Genomic DNA, 15,241 nt, shown 5'->3' with positions numbered 1-15,241 from the left:
TGCTAAATCCGCTGCAAATGTTAACAAACCTAAAAAGGCCAAAGGATCCAAGCAAGTCTGGGTCCTTAAAACTAATAATTAGTGGTCTTTTTGATTGCAGGGCAACAGGAAAAATATTTTAGTTCTAGACAGTGGATGTTCAGGACATATGACTGGAAATAAGGCCCTGCTATCAGACTTTGTGGAGAAAGCTGGCCCAAGTGTTTCTTATGGAGATGGCAACATTGGAAAAACTTTGGGATATGGCAATATCAATCTTGGGAATGTCATCATTAAAGATGTAGCTCTGGTCTCAGGACTTAAACACAACTTACTGAGTATAAGTCAAATCTGTGACAGAGGTTATCATGTTGATTTCTTTGCAGAACATTGTGAAATAGTTAGTAAATCTAAAGGAAAAATTGTTCTGAAGGGATTCAGGCGTGGTAACATTTATGAAGCTAAGCTTTCAACAAGTTCTGATGGTTCTGTAATCTGTTTAGTAAGTAGAGCCTCAACTGAAGAAAGCTGGAATTGGCACAAGAAACTCTCTCATTTAAACTTCAACAAGATAAATGAACTGATCAAGAAAGATCTTGTGAGAGGACTGCCAAAATCAGTGTTTGTTCCTGATGGTCTTTGTGACTCATGTCAGAAGGCTAAACAAAGAAAATCTTCGTTCAAGAGCAAGACTGAATCATCAATTCTTGAGCCTTATTATCTACTTCATGTTGATCTATTTGGTCCAGTGAATGTCATGTCTATTGCAAAGAAGAAATATGCGTTGGTCATAGTAGATGAGTTCACCAGATACACATGGGTGTATTTCTTGCACACAAAAAGTGAAACTGCATCTATCCTGATTGATCATGTCAAACATCTGGATAAATTGATCAAAGATTCTGTGAAAATTTTGAGGAGTGATAATGGCACTGAATTCAAGAATCTGATAATGGAAGAGTTCTGCAAAAATCATGGAATAAAGCAGGAATTTTCTGCTCCTGGAACTCCACAGCAAAATGGAGTTGTTGAAAGGAAGAATAGAACTCTCATTGAAGCTGCACGAACAATGCTTGAAGAAGCAAAGCTTCCAACCTATTTCTGGGCTGAAGCTGTGCAGACTGCTTGTTTTACTCAAAATGCAACACTCATTAACAAGCATGGAAAAACACCATATGAGATGGTGAAGAACAAGAAGCCAAATCTCAAATACTTTCATGTATTTGGATGTAAGTGTTTTGTTCTCAAGACTCATCCTGAACAGCTATCCAAGTTTGATCTAAAAGCTGATGAGGGAATCTTTGTTGGATATCCACTTTCTACAAAAGCCTTCAGAGTCTATAATTTGAGAACAAAAGTGGTCATGGAATCTATCAATGTCTCTTTTGATGACAAGAAGATCAATGGACTTGAAGATTGCATTGATCATGATCAGCTGAGATTTGAAAATGAAGATTCATATTCTGATACCTCAAGTTCTGACAGTCTAAGTCCTGATACTGTAAATTCTGATGGATTAAACTCTGATGTTATTGAAACTGTGGTGACTACGTCAAAGGAAGATGCACCAATGCAGGGGGAGCATACTCAAGATATTATCACATCTCAAGAAGCATCAGAACATACATCTGGCTCTTCAAATTCTGATTCGTCAAGTTCTGATAAGCCAAGTACTGAAAATCTAAATACTGAAGGATCCAACTCAGAGAGCATAGTTTCAGGGGGAGCATCAGAAAATGAAACCGAAGACAGCATGAATCATGGGGGAGCATCCAGTTCTAGAGAAAATCTTCCATCTGCAAGGAAGTGGACAAAATCACATACACCTGATTTGATAATTGGAAATCCTGAGGCAGGTGTCAGAACTAGAACAGGTACTTCGAATGAATGTCTTTACAATTCTTTTCTCTCTCAGTCTGAGCCAAAGAAAGTGGAAGAAGCTCTTCAAGATGCTGATTGGGTGCAAGCAATGCAGGAAGAGTTGAATGAATTTGAAAGAAACAAAGTCTGGACCTTAGTGCCAAGACCCAAGAATAGATCGGTTGTTGGTACAAAGTGGGTATTCAGAAACAAAACTGACAGTGATGGCATAATTGTAAGGAACAAGGCAAGGCTGGTTGCAAAAGGATATTCTCAACAGGAGGGAATTGACTATGATGAAACATTTGCGCCAGTTGCTATGTTAAAAGCCATAAGGATATTCATGGCTTATGCTGCTCACAAAAAGTTTACTGTCTTTCAAATGGATGTGAAAAGTGCTTTTCTCAATGGAGAATTGGAAGAGGAAGTATATGTTGAACAACCTCCAGGCTTTGTAGACTCCAAACATCCAGATTATGTCTACAGGCTTGATAAAGCACTTTATGGACTTAAGCAAGCTCCTAGAACATGGTATGAGACTTTAGCTCAGTTTCTTCTGGAAAGTGGATTCAACAGAGGAACTATTGACAAAACACTGTTCTATCTCAACCATGGCAAGGACTTACTTTTGATCCAGATTTATGTTGATGATATTATTTTTGGGTCTCCAAATGACAAACTTTGCAAAAAGTTTGCCAAACTAATGCAGTCAAGATATCAGATGAGTATGATGGGAGAACTTAGTTATTTTCTGGGCCTTCAAGTCAAGCAGAGTGAAGAAGGAACTTTTATTTGTCAATCTAAGTACACCAGAAACTTGCTGAAGAAATTTGGAATGCAAGACTGTTCAAGTGCATCCACTCTCATGGCCACTGCAACAAAACTGGATAAGGATACTGGTAATTCAGTAGATATTACTGATTACAGAGGTATGATTGGCTCACTTCTCTATCTAACTGCTAGTAGACCAGATATCATGTTTGCTACCTGTCTTTGTGCAAGATTTCAAGCAGATCCAAGAGAACCTCACTTAACAGCTGTAAAAAGAATCTTTAAGTATCTTAAAGGAACAGCTGATCTAGGATTATGGTATCCTAGAGAATCAGATTTTAAATTTCTTGGAGGCAGGTTGGTTTCTTGGTATAGCAAGAAACAAAAGTCAATTTCCACATCAACTGCAGAAGCAGAGTATATTGCTGCAGGAAGCTGCTGTGCACAGATTCTTTGGATGAAGAATCAGTTACTGGATTATGGGTTAACATATTTCAAAATCCCTATTTACTGTGATAATCAAAGTGCTATTGCTATGACAGGTAATCCAGTTCAACACTCTATGACAAAGCACATCAGCATAAGGTACCATTTCATCAGGGAACATGTGGATGAAGGTACAGTGGAATTGCATTTTGTTCCCACAGATCAACAAGTAGCAGATATCTTCACAAAACCACTGTGTGAAGCTACCTTTACAAAATTGGTAAATGAACTTGGAATGATTTCAGGTTCTTTCTCTAAATCTGCTTAAACTTGTTCTATGTTATCAGACTTTATGATCAGTATTTACAGAATTAATCTCTTTGTATATTCTGTGCATTAATTGATAAATGTCTTTAAGTACTGACTGTTGTCTGATATATGTTTCTAAACTCTGATAAGTGATCTGTCTGTTTCAGTCTCTATTCAATCCTATGAGGATAATTGTGCTAGATACTGACCTACTAGTCTTCAATAAACAAATGATCCCATGAAAGAAGTAATTATTTCTGTGGAAATCTTATGACACAAGCAAATTCTGATAACTGAGCTTAGTTAAGTTTACTTTGTATATCTTATTACTAAGTCACAAATTAGAATAATGCTACTCATCTGTTAAATTCTGATACTAGTAAAACTGCTGAATGTACTAAGTGCTGATAAACCTCACTTATCCAAAGAAAAAAAAAATCAGGTACTCCTTTGAGATCTAGAGTAAAAATGTGAAAGGGACGACCCAAGTGCATTGCTGGTATTAAGTAAATATGCATTAGAAAAGCAAAATATTTTCTTGGTGACTTTTCACACTCTATGATTACTGGAGAAATACTCTGATAATAGCATAAATTCTGATAAACAGTCGTGACTCACTTACACTGAGAAGCCACTGTAAAATAGAATTTCAAAAGATGCATAAAATTAGCACAAAAATAGTTGAGGTGGACTCATGCATGAACTCATTTATCAGTAGGTTTCAGGATAATGACAGCTCTTTAGCAAAATTTTAATTATGACTTATTTCTAAGATGTACTGAAGTAGATCAGACTTTACTCTTTATTATTTATTTAGCTTAATGCACACACTAATCACTCCATCTGAATGATGAAAATTTCTGTGGTGGTCTATGTTATTTCAGATAAACAGTCATTGTGTCATTTTTGCACAAATTCTGAGGACAAGTTCTAGTTACACGTTCTGATGATTAAGTTCTGACGTTCATAACTAAGAACTTGTATGAGTATTTACTAAGATAGATATTCCTTGTTCGAGTTAAGACATTATGTTCTGATGACTGTTAAGTTCTGGTATAGGTCTAAGTTCTGATTTTTCAGTCTAACCCTTTACTTGACTTATCTGTGAGTAAAATTTGGTAACAGTCTCAGATTAATTTCGAAATGTTGAAGTGGAAGATTAATAGTCTATGGTTAAAACATAATGGCACTCATCCTTGAACAGTTCACTCTTGTTACATGTGCACATTCCTTTTCCAATGACTGTTATTCTTTTTCAAAGTCTAGGGAGACGAGGTAGAATTAATTCTACCTGTCAGCATTAAATATCTTTGCGTCTCTTGGCATTCTCTTGCCTATATACACAACCACTTCACATCAGTCTTTCCATCACATTCTTCTCACACACTTATCCTCCTTCTTCTGTCAAAAACACAATGGTTCGATACAACATGTTTTTGAACACACAAACCTTCACAATGGAGCTCAGTTGTGCCGAGTGGCAGCAGGAGTGGCATATAACAGCCATTCCTGAGGAGATCTGGGACTCTGTCCCACAGGAGGTGCTGGCTCACCTTCTATTCTTCGAGATGGATTACCATCGCCATCTGGAGCGCCTGGAGGAGGAAAGGTGGGAAGCTATCCATCAGCAAGAGCGAATCATTCGACTCGCTATCTTGTTTGTCGAAGATAGGAAGAGGAAGATGACTTAATCTCGTCTTCTTCCTGTTCTTCTTCATCCTCAGCTTTGTCAGGCTTCTTAGCTAGGACTAAAGCTGTTGACGTTAGGATTAGAAGCTTAGGGAAAATCTTGTATTGATGTAATTTCGATTTCATATATGTATTGACTTGATATATTAATGAAAACTGTTTTTACTTCAAGATTTTGTCTCTGAGTTATTTTATCTTGTGTTGTTAAATCCTGCTTGATATTCTGATGACCATTTAAATTTTGTCTTTATTTAAGTTCTGATTCTTTGTCAGCACTTACTCATCGAAATTATCTCGGTCATTTTTAACATGATTCATTTTCAAAATATTAATGTTGTAGTGAAAAATAATTCAATCAGTGCTAACGGTTTCAATTTTGAATTAAAACTGTGTCTCTTGATAACTGAAATGGTTTTTCCTTGAAACAAGGCAACTGGGCAAGTAATCATTCCTGTTTTCTCGAGCCCAGTAACTATCCGTTATTACTGCATGTCTGACAGGTGTCCAACGGTAACATTTTTTTCCAGAGTATAAGAACAACAGAGAGAAGATTTCTTTAATCTTTTATCTTCTTTATACTTTATCTCTCTTCTTACTTTTACTCTCTTTCTCATTCTTTCTCACGTTGGTTTTTCATACAGACATTATCTCAAACACCTAACAGGCATACTTGAATTTCAATATTTTTTCACATGGCACCAAAGGATTTAATCATTGATGGAGCAAAGTTTGTTCCAAACAACTATGCTGCAATTCTTGATCATGCTGAAGCTCCATCTGAATTGCATTTTGTGCAAGATCTTCTTGCACATAGTGAGGTTGGGTACGCCTTAACTCAGCCTGACTTATTTTCAAGTCAACAAGTTCTGCGGTTCTGGAGGACTGGAGTTTTTGATGATGGTGGTAAACGAGGAACTCCCAGTATTATTTTCCAAGTGGGTGATTCATCCTATGTAGTCACTCCTGGTACAGTACGAAGAGCATTACATCTTCCAGAAGATTGTACCTTCTCTATACCAGAGGAATCAGAACTTCGGGGGTTAATGACTGATTTGGGATATGAAAAGAGTCTGACGAAACTTGGACAGTTGAAACGGGCTAATATCAGAAGAGAATGGAGTTTCTTCTTCGATTGCATCACCAAGGCTTGTGGCAACAAGTGTTCAAATTTTGATGCCATCCCAATTCTGAGTCAGCACATCGGGTATGCTATTATCCATCAAACTCATTTTGATTTTGTAACTGGAATAATTGGTTTTATTGGGGATAGGATGACAGAGGATCGAGATGTTGTTTATTTTGCTAGATTCTGTCAACTTACTTATACGTATTGTACTGCTGAACCCCAGTTAGTCAGCACTCAAACCCCACCTTTTAAGGTTGCAAAAAGGTACTTTAACGACCTGATAAATGCTGACACAAAGAAATCAATGGTGAGACAATTACAGATTCCTCAGTCTGTGAAACAGATTCTGGTAAATGCTGATCCTGCTACTTACAAATCTGTTTACTCAAATGTTCAACCAACTCACCATAACCAAAACCCATCAACCTCAGTCCCTACCTCTCATTCTACTCAACCTACCCTCAGAACTTATCTCAAATCCTATCTCTCCACTTCACAGACTGCTCAACCTTCTTCTTCAGCACCTACTGTGAAGCCTACATCCTCTAAACCAAAGAGAACAAAGACTGTTTCTCACACATCTCAGAAGAAGAGGAGGATCACTTTGAGAGATGACTCAGATTCTGAGGAACCGATTCCTTCTTCAGAACCTGTGGTAAATGAAGCTGAGAAGGCAACTTCTCAGAAGGATTCTGCAATTGGGGGTTCTAGGCTTCTCAAGAGGCTTAGACGTATGACGGTTCCTGAAACTCCCAAGGAATCCAAATCAACAAGGAAGTACAAGAAACAGAGGGCACAAAGGCCAGTTTCAGATGATGAGGAGGAAGCAGCTAAGGAAGGGGATCAGGAATCTCTAATCTCACAAGACAAGGAATTTGCTCCAGTCACTTCTTCTCCATCAACTCCATCTCAGGAACCTGTATCTGACAAGGCTAATTCACCTTCTATGTCTCTTGTTGATCCAGGCACAAGTGTTGAAATTGATATTCAGAACCTGGTTGTGCCTGAAATACTTTTCTTAGAAGCTCCAACAGCAAATAATCCTTCCACAACACCTGTCACTGATGTTGTTCAAACTCCTGAGTTATCACTAACACCTTCTCTGCATCAAGATGCTGATGATCAGATTTTAGGTGAGCTCAGGATATGGCTGTTGATCAGAACTTAGTATCAGATCAGCAATTAGAGGATGTTGAAGCCTCCATTGCTACTCACACAGTTGTCTTATCAGAAGATACTGATTCTATAAGTTCTGATGCTGCAAATGTTGGAGATACTGGTGAGGCTGCTACAACTGTAGATGCTGATGAAGCAGGTCCTTCAGGACATACTCCTCCCCTGACTCTTCCTAAGTCTGAACTGGTAAAGGAGTTTGTTATCAGGGATGCACCAGTACCTTGCAGTGAAACTCCTGCAGGTCAGGAGTGGACTAAGGAATGGAACTCAGTTTCATGTGTTCCAAATGCTTTACATCTTGCTGAGCACTTGACTAAAGCTGATGAAATGTTACATTCTGATGATTTTAAAACCCAGCTTAGAGTCACTGCATTGAGTACTAAACATCTACAAGGTCTTCATTCCAACACTCATGCAGAGCTACACAAGATTCAGGAGAACTTTATCAAACAGGAACAAGTTTGGAAAATTGATAAGAAAAAGTTCTTCCAACCTACCATTGACAGGGTTGCTTATATTGAGAAAACTCAAGAGAAGCAACAAGCTCAGATTGATCAAATTCTGACAAAACAAGCTTCTCAGCAATCGCAACTTACTGAAATCCAGACCTTAGTGGAACTACTTATCTCTCTTTTATTACCTGCTGATGCCAAAAAGGGGGAGAAGGTAATTAAGTCCAAATGCAAAACCAACAAGTCACTGCAAGGAAAGGATGATGGAAAAGATGACCAAGGAAACTCTGGAATGGGTAGTGGTCATAGTCAAGGTAGAAGGTTTACATCAAGACAAGCTAGTCACAGAACAAGTTCTGATACTGGGAAAAGAATAAGTTCTGCTGCTGGTAAAAGGATAAGTTCTGATGAACTTCTAGATCTTGATGAGGAAATGTCAAGACAGTTATTTCTTCAAGAAAATCCAGGGATGGACTTGGAAAGTTTAAAGGAAGAAGAAGCCAGACTTAAATCAGAGAAAGTCATATCTAAATCTGAAGCTTCTGGTAAAAAGTTACTTCCAAAACCTAAAGGCATTGTGATCAAAGAAAGGATACATACTGAAGAAACTTTGGCTAGATCACAACCACAGATAGATCCAAGATCCAAGGGTAAAGAAAAGGTTGGTGAACCTATCAAGCCTTATGTACCTCCTGAGGAAGAAGAAATTACTGATAGAAAAGATGATCTTGCTCTGACTTCAAGAAAAGTTCTTAAAACAACCTCTGACATGGCTCAAGTTGTTCAGAGTCAAGAAATTGTAAGTTCTGATATTCAGAAGAAGCAAGTAACCTCTGACAGTGCTCAAGTTAACTTGATATCAGAAAATAAATCTAAAACACTCCTACCAGGATTCACTAAAGCAAAACAGACTCAATCTTTGCAGACTACTCAATGTGGTTTTGAAGCAAGAGTAGTTACTGGAAAGGAAGCTAGAGATAAAACTGGATTGGGAAGTGCTGATGAAAGAAGAGTACACAACACTACCGATGATCCAACTTCCTTGAGTGAACCAGGTATTGGAGCAACTCCTGAAAGATTGAATCAATTGGAATCTGTACAGATGGTTTACCATACCTACTTGAAAGAATACATCATGTTGTATTTCATGACAGATGGTAGGGTTTATCATATAAGACAAAATGCCATTCCTTTGAAGTATTTTGAAGAATTGGAGCATGTACTTTTCTTACTTCAAGTGGATGACAGAATAACAGAGACTGCTGCAAACTACTTAAAAGAACAGATTCAGAGACAGAAAAGGCTTTATTCTGTTAAGTTTGACAGCATATATGTTCCAAAGTACAGAAATCACAATGGTGATATTGTTGATATGAAGCCTAATACTGCACAGATCAGAACATATCTTGGTATTAAGGGGCTTGAATTCAATCTAGAGTCTAACAAAGCTTATGTCATAAGACTAGATCGGGAGTTGAGAAAAGCAAAGATTAATGATCTCAGAGCTGCAATATTTCAAACTGGTGAAGATACTGCAGAGCTTAAAGATGTCAAACGGAGAATGATTGATGAACTCAGATATGCTGAGAAATGTTTGTTGAAGAATTATCTCAGAACAACTCCTGACATCAGAGAGATCAGAAAATGATGAAGTCAAGTCGAAGATCTACAACTGCTTAAATTCTGATATTTATACAGACCAAAGTTGTTATCAGAAGTTGAATTGGTAAAAACTTTAAGGACTGTAAGTTGTAGTTATCTTGTCTATTTCTCATGCATTTGTACTTAATGTTTTTGACATCATCAAATATCTGTTAAACTTGTATATTTTGCTAATTTACAAGTTGGGGGAGATTGTTAGATATATTTGATAATGTCATGGCTAATATGTTTTATGTTTAGATTTCAGATCTTATTTGAACAGAACAAATCAGTACTTAACTGATCAGTACTTATACTGGACGACAGAACTTAAGGGATATCAGTACTTATGTTATCAGGAGATAAGCATCAGGAGATAGATATCGGAACTTAAGTGCTGAAGGACGATCAGATAAGGACAGTAGCTGATTAAAGTTAAGAAGATCAAGATAAACATAAGAAGAGATATGCATGAAGAAGGAATTCCGTAAAGAATGGAATACTTGGAATAGAAGATATCTGATTGATATATTTTAGGAAGCAGAATTATATTCCATATCAATTAGTGATTATCTTGTAACTGTGTAGTATATAAACACAGACATAGGGTTTACACTATAAGTGTTATCATTATCGAGAATATTATTTACTATAACCCTAGCAGCTCTCGTGATATTTTGTTCATCACTGAGAGATAACAGTTCCAGATTGTAACAGAGTTTATTGTTTCAATAAAGTTTGTTTTCTGTTACATAAGTTCTTGAAGTTTGATTTGATTGTAATAAACACTGTATTCACCCCCTCTACAGTGAAAGTGTGACCTAACAAGGACATGCACCTCAACAAATAGTTAATAAAGCTGATTTAGTCAAGAAGTTTGTTAGAGGGGAAGCACCAGTACCTTGGAGTGAAACTCCTAGAGGAAAGGAGTGGACTAAGAAATGGAACACAGTTAGTTTTGTTCCTTCTGAAAAGATTCTTGCTGAGCATTTGGCAAAGGCTGATAAAATGCTGATAAATGATGATTTCAAGGCACAGCTGAGAGTTACTGCATTGAGTACTAGGCACCTTCAAGGTCAACACTCAACAACTCATGCCAAGGTATATCAAATTCAAGAAACCTTGATCCAGCAAGATATAAATGTGAAACTTGAAAAGAACATATTTTTCAAGCCTGCCTTTGACAGAATTGCCTACATTGAGAAAACTCAGGAGAAGCAACAAACTCAGATTGCTAAAATTCTAAAGAATCAAGCTTCTCAGCAAACTCAACTCAATGAGATCCAATCCTCAGTGGAATTGCTTGTCTCTCTTCTTTTACTTGCTGATGCCAAAAAGGGGGAGAAAGTGATTAAGTCCAAATGCAAATCTATTCAGACACTGAAGGGAAAGGATGATGGAAATGATGACCAGGGAAACTCTGATAAGGGTAGAGGTCAGGGTCAAGGCAAAGGATTTTCATCAAGTAAAGCTAGAATTACAAGTCAAGGAACAAGATTTGATACTGGGAGAAGAATAAGTTCTGATACTGGTAAAAGGATAAGTTCTGGTGAACATCTGGAACTTGATGAAGAAATTTCAAAGAAATTATTTCTTAAAGAAAATCTGGAATGGACTTTGAGAGTCTAAAGGAAGAAGAAGCTAGACTCAAAGCAGAAAGTGTCAAGACAAAATCTAAAGATTCTGTTGTTGAAAAGAGACTTCCAAAGCTTAAGGGTATTGTGATAAAAGAAAGAAAAATTTCTGAGGCAACCAAAGCTAAATCACAAGTGGAAGTAGATTCAAGGTCCAAGGGCAAAGAAAAAGTTGATGAACCTGTAAAGGTTTATATGCCAGTCATGGATGAAGAAATAATTGATGAAAAAGATGCTAGTCTTACTCTGATGAAAAAGAATATTTCTCAAACAACCTCTGATATGGCTCATGTTGTTCAGAGTCAAGATGTAGTAAGTTCTGATATAATAGTGAAGCAAGCAACCTCTGACATAGCTCAAGTTGACTTGATATCAGAAGTTAAGGAAAAGGAAACCTCTGGCATTGCTCATGTTAAACCTTCAAAGATACTCCTACCAGGATTCACCAAAGCTCAACAGACTCAACCTTTGAAGACTACATCAAGTGGTTTTGAAGCAAGAGTTGTTACAGGGAAGGAAGCAAGAGATAAATCTGGATTGGGTAGTTCTGATGAAAGAAGAGTATACAACACTACCAATGATCCAACTTCCTTAAGTGAACCAGGAGTAGGAGCAACTCCTGAAAGATTGAATCAACTTGAATCTGTACAAATGGTTTACCATTCTGTTTTGAAAGAAAACATCATGTTATCTTTTATGACAGATGGTAGGGTATTCCAGATCAGGAAGAATGCTATTCCACTGAAGTATTTTGAAGAACTGGAACATGTTCTATTTTTAATTCAAGTGAAAAATAGATTAACAGATGGTGTTGCAGGTTATTTAAAGTCACAAATTCAAAGACAGAAGAAGCTTTACTCTGTAAAGTCTAACAGCCCATACTGTCCCAAGTACAGAGATCACAAAGGTGATATTGTTGAAATGAAGCCTAACACTGCCAAGATCATAACTACTTTTCTGGGTTATAAGGCTGTGGAATTCAATCTAGATTCTAACAAAGCATATCTGATCAGACTTGATCAGGACATAAGGAAAGCTAAAATAAATGATCTCAGGGCTGCTATTTTTCAAATTGGTGAAGATGTAGCTGAATTGAAAAATGCTAAAAGGAGGATGGTCAATGAACTTGAATATGTTGAGAGATGTCTTTTGAAGAACTATCTCAGAACAACTCCTGACATCATAGAGATCAGAAATTGAAGCCAAGTCGAAGATCTACAACTGCTTAAATTCTGAAGTGTATACAGACCGAAGCTGATATCAGATCTTAAGGATGGTAAAGCTGAAAGGACTGTAAGTTGTAGTTATCTAGTCAAATTCTCATGCATTTGTACTTAATGTTTTTGACATCATCAAATATCTGTTAAACTTGTATATTATGCTAATTTACAAGTTGAGGGAGATTGTTAGATATATTTGTGATGTCATGTCTAATATGATTTGTGTTTAGTTTTCAGATCTTACTTAACAGGACAAATCAGTACTTAACTGGAAATCAGTACTTATACTGAAGTCAGAACTTAAGAAGATAATATCAGGACTTAAGGAGACTTTCGGATAAGGAAGGCGGTTGATTGAAAGGAAAGAAGATCAAGACAAATACAAGAAGAGATATGCATGAAGAAAGAATTCTATGAAGAATAGAATACTTGGAAGAAAAGATAACTGATTGATATATTTTAGGAAGCAGAATTATATTCAATATCAATTAGAAGTTTACTTGTAACTGTGTAGTATATAAATACAGGCATAGGGTTTACACTATATGTGTTATTGTTAGGAATATGTGTATTAGTTTGATGATAAGTTAAGCAAAACACTTAAGTAGAAATCTAGTGTTTGTAGCCTCAACGAATAAGACCATCTTGGCTATCCGTTGAAGGAGTAGCTTTACTTAGCAATAAGTTTAGTATTGTAGCACATTTCACTCTCTGGTTTCAAGCTGTAATTCTTAGATGTTGTTAGGAAATAATCAGTCATGTTGACTACTAATGGATGTACAAATAGGAGGGCTAATTGTAAATATTTCATGCCTTGTAATTTTGTATAAGTGAAGAAGTGTCAACGGATATTGAAGACCTTCAACGGATAAGAAACAAAGCTTCAACGGATGTCACTAATGCTTCAACGGATAATATCCATCAACGGATAAGTGCTTCAACGGATAAAGACTTCAACTGATAATGCATCAACGGATAAAGCTTCCACGGATAAAGCCTCAACGGATAAGGCATCAACGGATGAAAGCTTCAACGGATGCTTAGTTCATTAGCAGTTGATAGTGACAATTCACAAGCTGACAGAGGCACATGGATTGACAGAGACATACTGGAATGTGGAAGCCTCTAGGAGGAATCAAGAAAATGCAGCATTTCCATTCTGATGCAAACAAGGAAGTATTCAAAGATTTACAGATTATCCTATATTGCATTGGATAGAGAAATGAAGAAGAAACATGTGAAGAATCTTTTCAATTGTATTTTACAGTTTGTCTTCACTTGTAAACTTGGTGATATATAAACCAAGTAGCAGCTAGTAATTAGATATGAATTTTCCTTGAGCTATTTAGAAATATCAAAAGAGAAAATCATCTAGTTTGTACTAGGAAGCAGCTGTGATTTAATTCTTTGAATCACAGATTTTCTGAAATAACACATCTCTGGTGGAACAACAAATCCACCAGAAAAGTTTTTAAGTTCTTTGTGCTCATTACATTTGTGTTTGAATATATATATGTCTGCATCAGCTTCAAGCAATTCACACACATTTGATCACTCAAACACTTAGCCTTAGAAACTGCTCAAAACTTGAAAAAGTTTTGAGATTTACATTCAACCCCCCTTCTGTAAATCTCATTGTTAGTCCACTGGGAATAACAATTGGTATCAGAGCAAGCTCTTAACATACAAAGAGTTTAAAGATCTATTCTGCTAACATCATGAGTGCACAGAAGAATCCTCCTGCTACCATCATGAGTAGGAAGGATATTGGTGTAAAGATCCCAGTCCTGGAAAAAGATAATTATCATCACTGGAAAGTGAAGATGCATTTACATCTTCTTTCTCAAGATGAATGCTACATCAACTGTATTGAAAATGGTCCTCACATCCCTCACAAAGTAGCCACAGCTGCTACTGCAACAGTTGCTGTTGGACAGTCCATTCCCAAGCCAAAAGCAGAATGGACTATTGAAGACATGGAAGAAATCCGCAAGGATAAGAGAGCTATGAACATTTTGTTTAATGGCTTAGATCAAGATGTTTGACAATGTCATCAATAGCCAAACTGCAAAGGAAGTTTGGGATACTGTACAAATCATCTGTGAAGGTACTGAGCAGGTCAGAGAGAACAAGATGCAGCTTCTTATTCAACAGTATGAATATTTTCACTTTGAAGAAGGTGAATCATTAAATGATACCTTTAACAGGTTTCAGAAACTATTGAATGGATTGAAGCTGTATGGTAGAGTGTACCAAGTCAAGGATTCCAACTTAAAATTTCTTAGGTCTCTGCCAAAGGAATGGAAGCCCATGACTGTCTCTTTCAGAAATTCTCAAGATTACAAGAACTTCACACTTGAAAGACTATATGGAATTCTGAAGACTTATGAACTTGAAATGGAGCAGGATGAGCTGTTGGAAAAGGGAAAGAGAAAAGGAGGAACAGTTGCTCTTGTAGCTGACAGTGAGAAGATGGAAGCCAGGAATGAGGAGAAGACAATGCCAAGTCTCAAAATTGGCACAAGCAAATCAGAATCAAGCAAGGGTAAAGAGCAAGTTGCTGAGGATGAAGACAATTCCAGTCAGGATGAATCTGATGATATTGAAGAACATTTGGCCTTTCTGTCCAGGAGGTTTGCAAAAATGAAGTTCAGGAAAAACACAAAGTTCACTAAGCCAAACAAAAACATGGTGGACAAATCAAAGTTCAAATGTTACAACTGTGGCATTAGTGGACACTTTACAAGTGAGTGTAGGAAGCCAAATTCTGAGAAAAAGAAATTTGAGCAAGTTGATTACAAAAAGAAGTATTTTGATTTGCTCAAACAAAAGGAAAGAGCTTTTCTCACTCAAGATGATTGGGCAGCAGATGGGGTAAATGAAGATGATGATGTGGAATATGTCAACCTAGCCCTGATGGCTAATTCTGATGAAAATGAAACTAGTTCATCAAGCAAC

The sequence above is a fragment of the Apium graveolens genome, chromosome 6 (genome assembly GCF_009905375.1).
Source record: "Apium graveolens cultivar Ventura chromosome 6, ASM990537v1, whole genome shotgun sequence".
Taxonomy (NCBI): domain Eukaryota; kingdom Viridiplantae; phylum Streptophyta; class Magnoliopsida; order Apiales; family Apiaceae; genus Apium; species Apium graveolens.
The sequence above is the reverse complement of the archived record's forward strand: the minus strand, read 5'-3'. Positions refer to the sequence as shown.